Source organism: Myotis brandtii, unplaced genomic scaffold, assembly GCF_000412655.1.
Source record: "Myotis brandtii unplaced genomic scaffold, ASM41265v1 scaffold125, whole genome shotgun sequence".
NCBI lineage: Eukaryota > Metazoa > Chordata > Mammalia > Chiroptera > Vespertilionidae > Myotis > Myotis brandtii.
This window is the reverse complement of record NW_005354385.1, coordinates 9,588,916-9,598,635: the sequence shown is the minus strand read 5'-3', so window position 1 is coordinate 9,598,635 and position 9,720 is coordinate 9,588,916. Positions and strand designations below refer to the sequence as shown.

General features: G+C 39.0%; 1 long non-coding RNA gene across 1 annotated transcript in view; it reads left to right on the top strand.

The window, feature by feature from the left end:
- LOC106724936 overlaps window positions 1–4,846 on the top strand; it is a 6,913-nt gene extending 2,067 nt beyond the window's left edge. The window contains exon 2 of the long non-coding RNA XR_001360760.1: window positions 4,589–4,846. This is a non-coding gene — a long non-coding RNA (uncharacterized LOC106724936). The remainder of the gene's footprint in view (window positions 1–4,588) is intronic.
- Window positions 4,847–9,720: the final 4,874 nt, after the last annotated feature.

Genomic DNA, 9,720 nt, shown 5'->3' with positions numbered 1-9,720 from the left:
AGGGTAGTAGAGAGAAAAAGAAGAGAAAGCAAAAGAACTACAAGGCATGGAAGTGTTTAGAATAAAGAAGGAGGAGAAAGGGAAGAAGGCAGCATCCTGACACAGCCCTTTCCTTCAGCTGCCCCTTTCCCTGTGGTCCAAGGTAGAAATGGGAAACAAGTCCTGTTGCAGTGAGAGGGCAGCTGCTGTCAGCCAGTCTCTGTCTTTACCTGGGTCCCGATCTGAGCTGGGCCAAGTCTTTCTGTTATCTGGGTCCCGATCTGAGCTGGGTGTGGGAAGCGGGAAGCAGCCATGGGGCAGGAGACCTCCCTCAGAAGGGGCGAGTGTTCAAGCCCCTGCATAGTTGGGGGGGTGAGGATCTGTGCCCCACCTCTGTTGACCCCCAAGTTCTCTCCTGCCGGCCCCTCTGCGACTGTGCCTGTCTTAGGTCGTTCCTCCCTGAGGAATCTTACCCGTCTTTGACTAACCAGCCATCCTCCGGGGCCAAGCAAGGTGATGTGAGGTTCAGTTCTGTCTCCTTGGTAGCCTATGCCCCCGTGGCCTCCATGCCCAGCAACTGCCTTGGGTTCCGCTTGCCTTAAAATAACAGTAAGATGAATTCATTTCAAAATATTTGGATGTGAAAATATGCTGTGGGGCAGTCAAGGCCCAACGTCATTATTGATAGAACCTAAGCATCAGAAAGTAAAAGTCTGTTCTGTGTTAGACTACATGAAATGACTGGCTCAGGAACCTTAGGAAGCAAACATTTCTACATCTCCTCTCTCCACCCTCCCTCTGTACAGATGGAAAGACTTAACACCAACACCAGCAGCTTCCAGCCTCCTTCCTCACTTTTAATAGCTCCTGCATCCTGAAGCCTAAAGCTTACACTTTCTAAGAAAATCCATTTTCCTTCAGTTCAGAAGAGAAAAGCAGTGAGCAAATAAAGCCACTTTGTTTCTTCAAAAGCTTTCAAAAAGGAATAATAAACACATAAGTTTAATTGGTGAGCATACAATGCAATAGTATACAGATGATGTATTATAGAATTGTATACCTGAAACATATATAATGTTATTAACCAATGCCGTCCCAATAAATTTAATTGCATTATTAAAAATTAAAAAAAATCAAGCCTTTAGATTTGAATTCTAGTCCACAAAACAACTGACCATCTCAACAAGATAGTGTCATAGAAGAAAAGGGGAGATGGGGGAGCCTGAGCTAGAGTAAAAGTGACTAATGTGACATAACCAAATGCAACCCAGGTGTTTTTATTGGATCCTGGCTTGAAAAAAAAAATGAATGTAGAAAACGTTTCGGGGACACTGTGGAAACTTGAATGTGGACCGAGAAAAGAGGGCATTAGGGAATTACAACTGAAATTGTTTTCAGTGTGATAATAATGTTGCAGTTATGTAGGAAACTGTCCTTATTTTTTAAAAAATAAAATACGTATGCTAACGTATTCAGAGAAAAAGTAATGTATCCACTTTAAGATGGTTCAGCAAAAATTTAAATGCATAGATATAAGTACTTACTTATATAATAAACATAGCAAAATATTAATATTTGTTGGATGTGGAGTAAGTGAATAGATGCTTCTGTCTATTTTTCCATAAGCCTTAAGATTTTCATATTCAAAATCTTTAGAAAAAATAAAAGGGCAGTCTTTATGCTGCTTTTGTCCATTATAGTCATGAGTGAATTAGGCTTACTGTTACTAGGTACTCTGAATTTTAAAATAACATTTTTATTTACTTATTAAAATTTTAAAAATGGTCATCTGAACTTGGTATGTAAAATACCTTTTCCACTTAAGAAAATATTAACACTCAAATTTAAAAACAAATAAAATCAGCAACAACAAAAAAACACCTCTGCAGGCCTGTTATAATGCATTGGGATGCTGACGCTGACCCATAGGCCTCTGATTTCCTAGCTCTGATTTAGAATCGTTTGCACCTTAACCCTTTTCTTTTACACCTTAGTTCTCTCTCTCTCCCCTTGATTTTCTTCTTTTTGAAAGTGACATCTAGCTAAGCTGGTCCTTGCTCACTCTTGCTTTTCTTTTTTCCCCGACTGGCCTCTGCCACTTTGCAGTTTCACTGAGCAGTGGGTGGATAATGTGAGAATTAATCAGGCTATGGATTTCTCTGGAGTATCCAATGAGTTAGCAAACTGAGAATTGTTTAATAATTATCCTAGGGCACTAAACATTATCCTAATGATCTAAAATAGTTATTAAACCTCCCCACTTCAGATTATTAAATTGCAACATCTGTCTTCAGGAAGCATGTCTATCGCATGTAATATTTGCCAAACATTTACAACTGCTTTTAGTTATATCTCAGACCCTATGATAGGGTTATAGTTTTCCCTCATTTAATGGCTGAAAACACTAGGCCAGGAGTCTTAAAGGTAACTTCAGTCCTCCGTATGAGGAGGTATTAGACCCAGGCAAGCTTCCTGGATGACAGGCTGCTGCTTATCCAACTGTGCCACGTTCTCTCTAGCTCTTGTTTGCTTTATTAGCTAATTACCAGGCTGCATATTCAACCCAGGTTCCAACTATATTAAGGGCTATTTACTAGCTAAAATCAATACCCTTTCGATTAGACACCTGGTGTGGCTTTTGGTAACTAAGCATTATTTGGGCTTCACTGCTTTTACTCCTTCAGGGAGATGGGAAAGGGCTTTGTTTTGATTTTTTACACTTAGTGGCTACTGTTCTTAGCGGTAGGAGATAAAGGGCAGTGGAGGCTCGCTCTGCCATGGCAGAGACTACGGACAAACACATAATAGTTACTGCACAAGGAAAGGGACAAAGGAAAATAGCATGACCAATAGTGATTTTACTAGTTTAAAGATCTTCTTCAATGAAAGAAATCTCTGTGAATATTTGTCTGGTGTGTCTGGCACTACTAGTATATTAGCCCTAAAAATGAAAAGATGAATGAAATACATATTCCAACTTTGTCAAGTTGAAAGGAACAACTTTGAAACAATAATTTCTGTAAAAGAATGGAAAGAACAAAAAGTAGATGCAGAGCTGGGTTTTGACATAGCGTGGTAAAGGGAATGATTCATTCTTTTTGGAAAGACAAATGCCAAGGAGGCTTTTTTATTGTTGATGGTGGTGAAACCAACCCAAAAAGCCCTTGGTAATGTAGGTATCTCATTACAGAAATAATCCATGTTCATTTTGGAACCATGAAAACATATAGACAAAAAAGAGAAAAATATCTCTGTCATCCCACCACTCAGATCACAATTAACCACTGTTAATAACTTGCTATAAACATTATAAGAATGTTTTATACTATATAGTCACAACTTTTTAAAATATTAAAAGCCAGAAGAATATGTGAAGACATTGGGCTTTGAATCACATTGTTCAAAACAGGTCTTACCACTTATTATCTTCCTGACCAGGCAATCTGCTTAATCTCTCTGAGCATCTGTTTTTTCATCTATAATATATGGGTATTGGTAGTTACCTTAGTGGAGTGTTGTAAAGATAAATGATTTAATAGAAATACAATTCTTAGTGAACAATCCTGGGCAGTAGAAATCACTTAACAGCTTCATTTATCCAACAAATGTTTATTAAGAGCCCTTTGTACTAAGAACTTAGCCAACATCAGTGAACTAAATATGATATTTATTTTAAATATTATAATTATTAATATAATGTTCTGCAAGTCTTTTCATTTAACATAATATCAAGAATACCTTTCCATGACAATAAACATAGATTGGCATCCTCATTTTTACTGATTGCACAGCATTTCAAAGAGAAGATATACCATAGTTTATTCAACAAATTGCCTATACAAAGGACCTACAAAGATGGCTTCCAATTTGTATTATAGATAACATTGTTTTAAATATCTTTGTATTTCTTGTTCAATTGATTTTTTAGGATATATTTTTTAGTGGAATTATTGAATCAAAGATGATGAACATTAAAAAAAAATTTAACACCTGTTACTAGCTTGCCCAAGGAAAGCTTTCAGTGGAAGGTGTACCAGAGCTGGGTGTTGCAGAATAAGAGGTTTAGGGAAGAGAGTGAAGAAATAAAATGGAGTCACTCTGGTCAAGCTGCTAAGTTATTAAAAACAAGCAGGCGGAGGCATAAGGAAACAATTCTATTCTTGCTTTAACTAGTCTGGAACTTAAACTTTTTATTTTTTAAGCAATATTTTGTTGTTTTTTTTAAAATATGTTTTTATTTATTTTAGAGAGAAAGGGAGAGAGAGAAACATTGATTGGTTGCCTCCCATACCATTCCAAACCCACAACCTTGGTATGTACCCTGACTGGGAATCGAACCTGTGACCTTTCGGTTCACAGGATGACTGGAACTTAAACTTTTGAACATTCAGTTGTGCACCAGTGCTAGAATGTACCTAAATTCTATAGATAAACCTCTGAAGGACCTAAGAAAGAATGTTCATGTGTTGGAGATGTATATGAGAGTGGTCAAAACTTGGTTTACAGTTGTATGTTAAACATTATTCTTGTATTATTATTTATTAATTATTGTATTTTCCATACAAACAACTGTAAACCTGCTCTTGCTCACCCTGTATAACTCTTACAGATAACCACTTGTCATGCTTAAGAAAGAATATTTCATTATTCAAGCCACCTGGCATCCATTATCCAGACCACCTGGCATCTGGGAGATTACCATCCTGAACCAATCTGTGGGCTAAGAACTGACTTTTTCAAACGTGTGCTTTTCACTGTAAAACCTCTCAAACTTTCCTTTCTCCTTTGTAACACTGGGTATTGCCCACCTGTGTTTGTGATTTGCAAATCCTAAGACCCTTGAATAAATCTTTGTCATTTACTTTTAGCCAAAGCCTCCTGACTCTTTTGAGCTCAGTATGAGGTTGGGGGAGGAAAACATGAACAGGAAAGAGTTCCTTATCTTCAGGTTACTCGGAGGTGAGGTCATACTCTAAAGCAGCAATTTTCAACCTTTTTCATCTCATGGCACACATAAACTAATTACTAAAATTCAGCGGTACACCAAAAATAGGTTTTTTACTGATCTGACAAAAAAAAAAAGGTATAATTTTGATTCAGTCACACTGGACGGCTATTGTTGTGTTGGCTGTTGGACATTTTTTTATTTGACAATCTAAGGGAAAAAAGGTCAGTGCCCCTGACTAAATAGTCAGGCATTGCATGTTCTAAAAATTATTACACCACACAGGTGTGCCTCTTGTGGTACACCCGTGTACCATGCCACACTGGTTGAAAATCACTGTTCTAAAGCAAGGCATCTTTGGCTTGGGGCTAATAAGATTTTAAGGACCAATAATTTTAAAAGATAACTTTTCTGGTAATCTATGGTATAGGATATAAAGAATAAGAGTTGGGGGTTTTTTCCCCCTTTTCAACTCTCAAGAATACTGTAAGTAGTTGGAGCACTTTTGAAATGCTAGCATGCACATTTCCATGACCCACATCATCAGACAGAATTCTCAAGAAAGGCAAACCACTGTGACCTCCTAGCCCACTCTGCCAATGCCTACTCAAGAACCTCTTTCTGCTCCCATGAAAAGTACAGATGACAGGCTTCTTGATGCAAAGTTGTTGTTGTCGTTTTATATTAAATGTATGTAAAAATAACCTAGAGCACTTGTTTTAAAATGTTTGAGTCTAGCCCAGCCAGTGTAGCTCAGTGGTTGAGCATTGAGCTATGAACCAGGAGGTCATGGTTAGATTCCCAGTCAGGGCACATGCCCTGTGGCAAGCTGGATCCCCAGTGTGGAGTGCAGGAGGCAGCTGATCAATGATATTCTCTCATCATTGATGGTTCCATCTCTTTTTCCCTTTCCCTTCCTCTCTAAAATCAATAAAAATCTATTTTTAAAAAATGCTTGAGTCTAGGAGTAAAGAGTACCTACACAGATTTTGCCTCTGTAAAAACAGGTTGGGGATGAAGTATCTGCATTCTAATGAGCATCCTCAGCTAATTGGTATGTAGGTAGTCCTCAGACGACACCATGCTGAACAGACTGCACAGTGTTGAACAACTCTGCTGTAGACCTTTGCTACTCAAAGAGCTGTTCCTGTGTAAGCAGCAAAGCATCACATGTATGCTTATTAGAAACGCAGAGTCTCAGACCTTACCTTAGACCTGCTATACAGAACTGGCACATTAACAAGTTTCCTGGGTGATTTAGATGTAGATTAAAATTTGATAAACCCTGGTCTATAGGACAGCTGTCAGTAAATAATCTGGGAGTAGATCCAACACACACAAAAATTCCCATGAAAAGTAGAAATCCCATCCATTTGGTTTTGGGGGACCTAGAATTCAGATAATACTGGACACTGGGAAGATGCAGCAAGAAGCCTTGTATCTCAAAATTGTTTCCAGTTTCAATTGAGTAACCTGGGTGAAAAAAAAAATCCCAGAAGGATAAACCTGTGGTATATATAAATATCCCAGAAAAAGTAATGGGAAGAAATGAGGTCCAAATGGTCTATTAATAGTCCCCTAGTTATCCCCTTCTGCTTATATATCAATTTCTAACTCTTTTCTAGGTATAAATGACTTTATGGGTAGTTGTAGCAAAAAAGACTGAAATAGCTTGAAGTATGATCAATAAATACTAAATGAAATAACATTGGTTTTGGTTTTATTTTTCTTGTCAGTTTCTATTGACCAACCTTTTAAATTGTAAAATTATGCAGCTGGAACTAAAAGTAAATAGTGGCAATGATGGAGTTTTTATTTAGCATGACTAGTTGATATTTTAAAAGGTGCAAACTTGGGCCCTACCTGGTTTGGCTCAGTGGATAGAGCATCAGCCTGTGGACTGAAGAGTCCCAGGTTCGATTCAGGTCCATGGCATATGCCCAGGTTTCAGGCTCCATCCCCAGTGTGGGGCATGCAGGAGGCAGCCAATCGACGATTCCCTCTCATCATTGATGTTTCTATCTCTCTCTCTCCCTCTCTCTTCCTCTCTGAAATCAATAAAAATATATATTTAAAAATAAATAAAATGTGCAAACTTCATAGAATACATCCTATTGAGTTACAAATTTTATTGCGTTAGTCTTTTTAGAAATCTGGCTAAAGATAACCATCTTGTAATCAAATCTGAACATTTGTTAGGATGTCAAAAGTTTCATTAAATAGTTCAATAATTATTTCAGATCATTATCATGGAATTTGCAATAAACCCAAAGGGAAAATTTATGTTGGATCAAGTAACAATTTTGTGTCCCACAATCCCTTATGTTTCAAATACACTTACAGAAATTTTTTAAAGTTTGTTAGAACTTAAAAAATGCAATGTAAATTTAGTTGTCCTCATTCTCTATATTTTATTTTAGTTAAGACAATGGTTGATTTTTATTAACAAAAACAAAAAAGACACAGAAATAGCCATAGAGCACTTACAAGTTTTTGATTGGTATTCATCGATGTTTATTTCACTATAAGAATACTTAGGTATACGCATAACTCGTGGACACAGACAATGGGGTGGTGAGGGCCTGTGGGGAGGGGAGGAGCAGGCTGGAAGAGGTCAATGGGGAAAAAGAGGGGACTTATGTAATAATCTCAACAATAAAGATAAAAATAAATAAAATTATGTTAAGTGGGTAGTGTGAAAAATAACTTAGGCAAAATCTAAGAAGATGATAGGGGACCAATCTCCCTTTCTGGTAATGCAAATTCAACAACATTCTGTTTCTTCAAACTTGTTATTGTTGATGATAAGTCAGATAATAATGATAAAAGACAAAAGAGGGGGCCCCAGCATGGTGAATCCGTTAGTTGAAGCATTGTCCCATAAGTTTTCGGGTTCTATCCTGGGTCAAGGCAAGTATATGAAAGAACCAATCAGTGTTTCTCTCTCTCTTTCCCTTTTTTTCTCTCCCAAATCAATAAAAAGCATATCTTTGGGTGAGGATTTTAAAAAAAGACAAAAGAGATCAAGAAAAAGAGAAAAACAAAAAGGGAATTTCTGAGGAGTTCTAGGTCCCCTTAGATATATAAATTTAACGCCAACAATAACAACAAGAATGTAATACTCTTTGTAATAATTTAAGCAATAAAAAAAAACAATAACAACAAGAAAAAAAATTGGATTGCTGATTCTTTTTTCTTAAAAATGAAAAGAAATGCTATTTCTTCATGAAACTAAGCTCCATGACCTGTTATAATACTTCACAGTCCATTTGACTGGTCAGAGAAAAAGGGCTTTGTAGGAATCTTGTTTGCCATTTTATGATTCATGGTATATTTCTCAAACTTTTAATATTTTTAGATGTTCTGTACTGGCCTCAACCTGTTACACTGTAATTAGCTAGTTATCTATACTAATAATAGAGGAATATGCAAATTGTCCAGGACTCTGTCACAGAAACGACAGGCTGCGTGGGGTGACAAGGCTGGGAGGGGGGTTAGTGAGAGACGACCAAACTATTGAACAGCGGGCTGCGTGGGGTGACCATACTGGCAGGGGGAGCAGTTGGGGCAACCAGGCCAGTGAGGGGAGGCAGTTGGAAGAGACCAGGCCAGCAGTGGGGGCAGTAAGGGGCAACCAGGTCAGCAGAGGGTGGGCAGTTAGGGGCGACCAGGCCAGTACGGGGGGGGGGAGTTAGGGGCAACCAGACTGGCGGGGGCAGTTAGGGGCAACCAGGTCAGCAGGCAGGTAAGCAGTTAGGAGCCAGCAGTCCCGGATTGTGAGAGGGATGTCCTGGATTGGAGAGGGTGAAGGCTGGGCTGAGGGCACACCCCCCTCTTCACGAATTTTGTGCACCAGGCTTCTAGTTGATAATAATAGGAAAAAAGCAAAGGGAAGGCCAGACATTATAAGCATGGTCACCTGGGCAGCTTCACCAGGAAATTGCAATTTCATACTCCCTCAGGGAACCACCAGTCTATTCCCTGCAGATCACTGGGGGAAGAGACAGGACAAAGGGGAAGATGGGCATATGTGCAGTAAATTGGGGTGACATAAAGAAAATACTGCCTGTCAGTGTAGCCTGGGGAATCATGGATTGGCCAGAGTAGATGGAGCAATTGCAAGTGTATGAAATCTTAGAAGGTTAAAATTCACAAAGGAATTCTCTTTCTCTTGTTGCTCTTGCTTCGCTCCTGCTTTTTTGCATTCGCTTGTTCCTTGACAAATGTGGTCCTAGAAGCTGCATGGCCATGGCCATGTGGACCCTACGCAATGGACTGCAGCTGGGAACACAAGCTAACCTAGCCAGATGCTGGACTGGACCGTGCAAGTATGAAGCAGAAACTCTGAGCAATGGCTTTAACCCTAGCTCTGCTGAAGACAAAAGTGATATGAGATTTTGGGACTGGAACATGTGGTGTTCCCCTGGGTTCTTTGTCCGTCGGAGTCAAAGAATGAAACCACAGATGGAAGCTGGTATAGCAAAGGTGGGAATTTATTGAAGAACAGGCACAGGCTCCCTCATGGGGAGGGGGAAAGAGTCCCACCCAGTCCCTTCTTCCACAGTTTATAAAGGCTGCAAGTCCCTGTATCCTGATATCCCCTCTGATTAGCCACTATCCCCCTTTTGATTTGGTCACTATAGCAACTCCTGAGCTCAAAGGTCAAACCTCATAGGGGACATGTGAGGCCCTCCTTCTTAGTTTGTAAATATAGGCCTTTTGCTACTCCTGGTTTCCTTGTCTTATGGAAATGTAACCTTTGTAGCTCTGTAGCCCTGTGTTTCTTCCACGGACCT